Source organism: Eriocheir sinensis, chromosome 16, assembly GCF_024679095.1.
Source record: "Eriocheir sinensis breed Jianghai 21 chromosome 16, ASM2467909v1, whole genome shotgun sequence".
In the NCBI taxonomy this organism is placed as follows: domain Eukaryota; kingdom Metazoa; phylum Arthropoda; class Malacostraca; order Decapoda; family Varunidae; genus Eriocheir; species Eriocheir sinensis.
The window spans coordinates 14,244,161-14,251,660 of NC_066524.1; positions in this window are offsets into that span (position 1 = coordinate 14,244,161).

Consider the following 7,500-nt stretch of genomic DNA (forward strand, 5'->3'; position numbering starts at 1 on the left):
GAGGAACAAAGGAGTAAGGGAAGGAAAATAGGGAAAGGAAACAAGAGAAGGAGTTGAGAAAAGGAATGGAAAAAGAGGAAGGGAGGAAAGGAGAAGAAGAAGGGAAGGAAATAAAGAGGTAGGGAGGGAGGAAAGGGAGAGAAAGGGAAGTGAAGGAGAGATAAGATAGAAAGAGAGAAAGAGAGAGGAGAAGGAAAGAAAGTTAGAGAGAAGGTGAGAAAAGGAAAGGAAAAAGAGGAAGGGAGGAAAGGAGAAGAAGAAGGGAAGGAAATAAAGTGGTAGGGAGGGAGGAAAGGGAGAGAAAGAGAAGTGAAGGAGAGATAAGATGGAAAGAGAGAAAGGGAGAGAAGGAAAGAAAGGTAGAGAGGAGGTGAGAAAAGAAAAGGAAAAAGAGGAAGGGAGGAAAAAAGGAAGGAAAGGAGAGGAGCAAAGGAGGAGGAAAAAAGGAGTAAGGGAGGGAGATAGAGAAGGAAAACAGGGAAAGGAAACAAGAGAAGGAGGTGAGAAAAGGAAAGGAAAAAGAGGAAGGGAGGAAAGGAGAAGAAGAAGGGAAGTAGGGAAGGGTGAAAGGGTGGACATTTCCCCGTTCTTCACTTCCTCTTTCCCGCCAGACTTCTGAAATAAAACTTTGCGAAATGTGAAAAGTTGGAAGCCTCCGTCACGAGGAACGTCAGTGCTCCCGGTGTTCCGCAGAGCACCTGGGCGGCTCGAAACACCTCCCGAAACACCTGTGATGATGGCCAGGTAAGATAAGGTAAGGGTAATTAGCTAACGAGGTCTCAGGTGCAATGGTCAGTCACTCCCTTCAGACTCATCAAGATCAAGTTTTACCTCGATTTAATGTGATGCAGGTGTGTTAGGCTTCGTTTTAGTGCAAGTGAAGCAACAAACGAAGCTTCAGAGGCCGTTTCGAAGCGGATTTCACGTAAATTTGTCACTTCCGAGCTTTCTCAGTGGGCATATACCGCTCTCTCTCTCTCTCTCTCTCTCTCTCTCTCTCAAAAACTTCGGGTTCGGTTAGTGTTTCGAGCGCGTGTTCGGTGGTTCGGTCGGGTAATCTAGCGCCGACCATTATCCGGTAGTCGGGGCGTGTCGGGGGTGGTCGGCGGTGGTCGGGGGTCGGCGCCTCACTCTCCCCGATGACACACTAAATCTTTGTGTAATCACCCAATAACTGATCATTTTCCTGAGTGAGACGCCCCCCCCCTCCCTCCCCCTTCCCTTCTACATCCTCCCCTCCCCCTTCTTTAGTCTCTCTTCCCCCGGTCAAACCCCTTCCCTCCCCCCCTGCCAGTTATCCCTGTTTCCTCCCCACCGCACATGGGTTTTCCCTCCTCCCCTCTCCCCTCCTCCCGATGGCCTTCCCTTCTTCTCCCCTCCTTACCTTACCTTGCCAGCTATTCCCCGAATCTTCCCTACATCTCCCTTGTCATCCCCGTCCCCTTCCTTACCTCCCCTGTCCTCCCCCACCCTCCCTTCCCCTCCCCTTCTCACCTTACTCTGCCAGTCACCTACCTATCCCTCCCCTCCTCTCCCTTGTCATTCTCTCCCCCCTTCCTTACTTCCCCTGTCCTTCCCTTTCCTTCCCCATCTTTCCTTCCCCTATCCTCCTCACCTTACCCTGCCAGTCATCTACTTATCCCTCCCCACCTCTCCCATGCCATTCCCTCCCCCTTCCTTACCTCCCCCGTCCTTCCCTTACCTTCCCCACCACTCCTTCCCCTATCCTCTTCATCTTACCCTTCCAGCCACCTACCCATCCCTCCCCACCTCTCCCATGCCATTCCCTTCCCCTTCCTTACCTCTCCTGTCCTTCTCTTTCCTTCCCCACCTTTCCTTCCCCTATCCTCTTCACCTTACCCTGCCAGTCATCTACCTAACCCTCCCCACTTCTCCCTTGTCATCCCCTCCCCCTTCCTTACCTCCCCTGTCCTTCCCTTTCCTTCCCCACCTTTCCTTACCCTATTCTCTTCACCTTACCCTTCCAGTCACCTACCCATCCCTCCCCACCTCTCCCATGCCATTCCCTCCCCCTTCCTTATCTCTCCCGTCCTTCCCTTTCCTTCTCCACCTTACCTTCCCCTATCCTCCTCACCTTACTTACCCTGCCAATCACTTCCCTAACCCTCCCCACCTCTCCCTTGTCATTCCCTCCCCCTTCCTTACCTCCCCTGTCCTTCTCTTCTCCTCCCCAACTTTCCTTTCCCATCCCTTCCCTTCTTCCAACTCTTTTCCCTTCCCTTCATTCCCCGTACCCTCATCTTTCCCTTCTCCATATCCTTCCCCCTTTCCATTCCCCATCCCTTTCCCATTTCCCTGAATAGATTTATGGTGATGATGATAATGATGATGATGATGAGATTGTAGTAATGACAGCAATGGTGATGATGATAAAAGTTGTCCGTAATAATAATGTTAGTAATGGTGAGGGTGAAAGTGTTAGTGATGATGATGATGATGATGATGATGATGATGATGGAGAATGACGATGGTAATAACAGTAAAAGACAGACGGGCAGGAATATTGACAGCACGCCATCCGCTCTTTCTCACTAACAATAACTTATTTTTTGACGAATGGCGCCATTATATTACCCCTCTCTCTCTCTCTCTCTCTCTCTCTCTCTCTCTCTCTCTCTCTCTCTCGTTCACAGAAATCGTCGTCACTCCGAGAATTATGGCGAGACACACCGATCAATTAACATGAAATTCACAGACAGACAGACAGACAGACAGACAGACAGACAAACAGACAGACAAACAGACAGACAGACAGACAGACAGACAGACAGACAGACAGACAGACAGACAGACAGACACACACACACACACACACACGCACACACACACACACACAGTAGCAATACCATTCAAATCTTATTCTGAGCCAAGGCCATAAAAAAACAATATCGATAAAACACGACGAAAGATATAAATAGGAATACGAGGAATAGATTCATAATAATATATAACATTAATAATAATAAAATAATAATAATACTAAAATAATAATAAGAAGAAGAAGAAAAGGAAAAAGAAGAAGAAGAAAAAGGAGAAGAAGAAGAAGAAATAGAAGAAGAAAAAGAAAAAAGAAGAACAAGAAGAACAAGAAGAACAAGAAGAAAAAGAAGAAAAAGAGAAAGAAGAAAATAAAATAAGAAAAAAGAACATGAAAAAAAGATTAGGAATAAAACAGTAAAACCTAAAAAACAAAAACAAAAAAACAAAAAAAAATCCATCAAAATTCCAATCCACAAATTCGGGAGTCCAAGTCTGGGCCACGGGAGGGATTCGAACACGCGCACGGTTGCCAACGCCAAGAAAATGTTTTGTCGGTCTCCAGTGAGGAATTACGAAGTGTCCGATTTATCAGACGAGGGAGGGAAGGAGAGAAGGAGAAAAGGAGGAAGGGAGAGGTAGGCGGGATTGAGGGGAGGAAGAGATCAGGAGACACAAGGGAGAGAGAGAGAGGGAGGGAGGGAGAGATTCGAAGGCAGGAGAGAAGGGAGAGAGAGGGAGGGAGGGAGAGGGAGGGAGAGAGGGAGGGATATTAGGTGCGTGAGAAGGCAAGTGGGTCGTGAAAAGAGGGAGAGAGGTTGTAAAAGTAGCAGTAATAGCAGTAGTAGTAGTAGTAGTAGTAGTAGTAGTAGTAGTAGTAGTAGTAAAAACAGAAGCAATATGTAGTTAAAAAAGAAAGAAGGAGAAAAAGAAAGGAAAGCGAGAAAGAAAAGAAAAAGAACAAGAAATAAAGAAGCGACATAGAGAAATTAATAAGAAAGAGAAGGAGAGGAAGTGGAAAAGAAAAGAGGAAGAATATAAATAATTAACCGATATCAACGAGATAGAAAGAAAAGGAAAAAAAAGGAAGATACAAATAAAAAAAAGAGAGGTCAGGATAAGAAAAGCAATATAAAACAATAAAGAAGATAAAATGGGATAAAAAGAGGAAGATATAAAGAAAAGAGGAAGAACAGGAATAAAGATGCAAGACAAAACAGCCAAGAAGAAAAATGATAAGAAGAAGAACAGGAATAAAGAAATGATATAAAATAGTGAAAAAGAAAAAGATAGAATGAGAACAGGAAGAATAGGAATTAAGAAACTATATGAAGCAATTAAGCAGAAAAAAACCAATAAACTAGAAGAAGAAGAAGAAGAAGAAGAAGAAGAAAAAAAAAGAAGAGGGAAGGAGAAGAAAAAGAAGAAAAAAAGAAGAAAAAAGAAGAAGAAAAAGAAAAAGAAGAAAAAGGAGAAGATAAAGAAGAAGAAAAAGAAGAAGAAAAAAGATGAAGAAGAAAAAAGATGAAGAAGAAAAAGAAGAAAGAAGAAGAAAAAAGAAGAAAAAAGAAGAAGTAAGAAAATGAAGACAGAAAGAGGAGATGAAGAAAACGAAACAAACTCAGGTATGCAGGTGACGATAATGAATCTAAGGAATAAAACACCTGGGCGAGTGGAAGTTTGAGCGGGCGAGTGGAAGGAAGCGTGGATAAAATTGGGTAAAAGTGGTTATTAAAACTTGTGGAAGAAAAACCATTAAAAGAGGAGTCCGAGGAAGAGGAGGGGGAGGAGGAGGAGGAGGAGGAGGTAAAGATGCCAGAGAAAGATAAAAAAAAGAAGAAGAAATAGGAGACGAAACAAAAGGAATGAAAATGAAAGAAATGATAAAAAAAGGATGATAAAACTAATAATGGAAGAACGAGGAGGAGGAGGAGGAGGAGGAAGAGGAGGAGGAGTAGGAAGAGGAGGAAGACGAAGCAAATGATACCGGAGGAAGAAGAAAAAGGAACAGAAGAAAAGAGGAGATAAAAAGTAATAAAAAGAGGAAAGGGAAAAGGAAGAAAAAGATCACATTAATAAGAGGAAAAGAAAGGAAAAATGAAGTAAAAGAAGCAAAGGAGGAAGAAAATAATAGGAAAAACGAGAAAAGAGTAACGAAAACAACAAAAAAGGAAGAAAAAATAATAATAATGAGAGAAAACAAGGATGAGAAATAGAAGACAGAAGAGGGGAAGGAAGACAAAGAAGAAAACGAAAGTGAGGTGAAAGATGAAATACAAAATGATGATTGGGAGAGAAAACACACATTCTCTCTCTCTCTCTCTCTCTCTCTCTCTCTCTCTCTCGCTCGCTCGCCCCCCCCCCCCCAAGAGGTCCTGTTCGTCACTTTTCACTGCCACTTCAGGTAAAAAATGAACACGTGGAAAGACACTTGTTAATCATTCGTGTGTGTGTGTGTGTGTGTGTGTGTGTGTGTGTGTGTGTGTGTGTGTGTGTGTGTGTGTGTGTGTGTGTGTGTGTGTGTTAAATTGTTCTTCCTTTTTTTCATTTTATTATTATTGTGATTTTTCTTCGGCTCATTTCTTCTCGTTTTCCTATTTTTCTTGTTTTTTTTTCTTGGTTTTGTTTTACTTTTTCGTTTCCTTTTTCTTTCTTTTCCTTCCTTTGCTCTCTTTATTTTCTTATTTTCTTTGCTGCGTTTAGTAGTAGTAGTAGTAGTAGTAGTAGTAGTTGTTCTTGTTGTATTCTTTCTTCTTCTTCTTCTTCTTCTTCTTCTTCTTCTTCCTTGTACCTGTTCTTCTCTTACTTCATTCCCTTATTTATTTCTCACTGTATTCTTGTTCTCTTCCTTCTTCCTCCTCCTCCTCCTCCTCTTCCTCCTCCTCTTCCTTCTCCTCCATACATCACCCGAATCACCTCGCCCTAATACCACTAATAATATCTGTCGCAGTAACGGGACTCGAATAATACAGTATTAATGCGCGGCGGTATTTACGAGGGCGGGTAAGCCAGGTGAGAATATTAATTGCGGGGTTAATTACAGGTATGGCCGGACGCGCCGGGTAACATTGGCAGAATTAACCAGGTGGGAGGAAGGGGAGTGTGGAGATTTTTTTTTATTGTGTTTTGTTTTGATTTATTTTACTGTACCTCCATTGCCCGCTAATTGCTTTTTTTGTTCCTCTTTTTTTGCCCTTGAGTTGTTTCCTTTACAATAAAAAAGGCGAATGATAGAATAAATAGGAAATAGGATGAAATGGAATTGTTGCCCCTTGAAGAAAAGTGAAATGAAATTGAAAGGAAAATTTGATGGAAAGTTAAGGACACTATCAACTGGTTCTCTAAATCATTTCTAGAGTAAATAAAGATTGAGTGTTTGATAATGAATGCTAAAAGAGATTATCCACTTCAGTTCTTTTTTCAGAGTAAAGAAAACAGCTGAAGGGCAGATAAGAAAAAACATACAAAAGAAAGGTGAAGTTAGTTAGGAGTTAAACAGAATACGCCATGAACGTTAGAAAAGTTGTGCAGGTGAAGCTGAAAAATAAAGATGGAAGCTAATTAGAGTTTGGACAGGTAAAGCAAGTAGAAAGACGAAGATAATTTGAGCGCCGGTTTGGACAGGTAAAGCAAGTAGAAAGACGAAGATAATTTGAGCGCTGGTTTGGACAGGTAAAGCAAGTAGAAAGACGAAGATAATTTGAGCGCCGGTTTGGACAGGTAAAGCAAGTAGAAAGACGAAGATAATTTGAGCGCTGGTTTGGACAGGTAAAGCAAGTAGAAAGACGAAGATAATTTGAGCGCCGGTTTGGACAGGTAAAGGAAGAAGAAAGCCGAAGATAATTTGAGCGCTGGTTTGGACAGGTAAAGCAAGTAGAAAGACGAAGATAATTTGAGCGCCGGTTTGGACAGGTAAAGGAAGAAGAAAGACGAAGATAATTTGAGCGCCGGTTTGGACAGGTAAAGCAAGTAGAAAGACGAAGATAATTTGAGCGCTGGTTTGGACAGGTAAAGCAAGTAGAAAGACGAAGATAATTTGAGCGCTGGTTTGGACAGGTAAAGCAAGTAGAAAGACGAAGATAATTTGAGCGCTGGTTTGGACAGGTAAAGCAAGAAGAAAGACGAAGATAATTTGAGCGCTGGTTTGGACAGGTAAAGGAAGTTGAAAGACGAAGATAATTTGAGCGCCGGTTTGGACAGGTAAAGCAAGTAGAAAGACGAAGATAATTTGAGCGCTGGTTTGGACAGGTAAAGCAAGTAGAAAGACGAAGATAATTTGAGCGCTGGTTTGGACAGGTAAAGGAAGTTGAAAGACGAAGATAATTTGAGCGCTGGTTTGGACAGGTAAAGCAAGAAGAAAGACGAAGATAATTTGAGCGCTGGTTTGGACAGGTAAAGGAAGTAGAAAGACGAAGATAATTTGAGCGCCGGTTTGGACAGGTAAAGCAAGTTGATATGAGTTGATTCGGACAGGAAAAGTAAGGCAAGGGGAAGGGTCACTCCTCTCCAATCTTTTTAGGGGCAGAAAGAAAGGGCTTTTTTTTTTTGCATTATTTTTTTTAAGCCCTTGATCTGTCTCCTTTGCTGTAAAAAAAAGATGAGTTGATTCGGGCAGGTTAAGTTATTAGAGTTGATTTAATAAAGGTAAAGAATAATTAAAGTCAATTTGGACAGGTACGACTCACTAACTACGTAACCAAGGTGCTTCAGGTAAAATTGAGG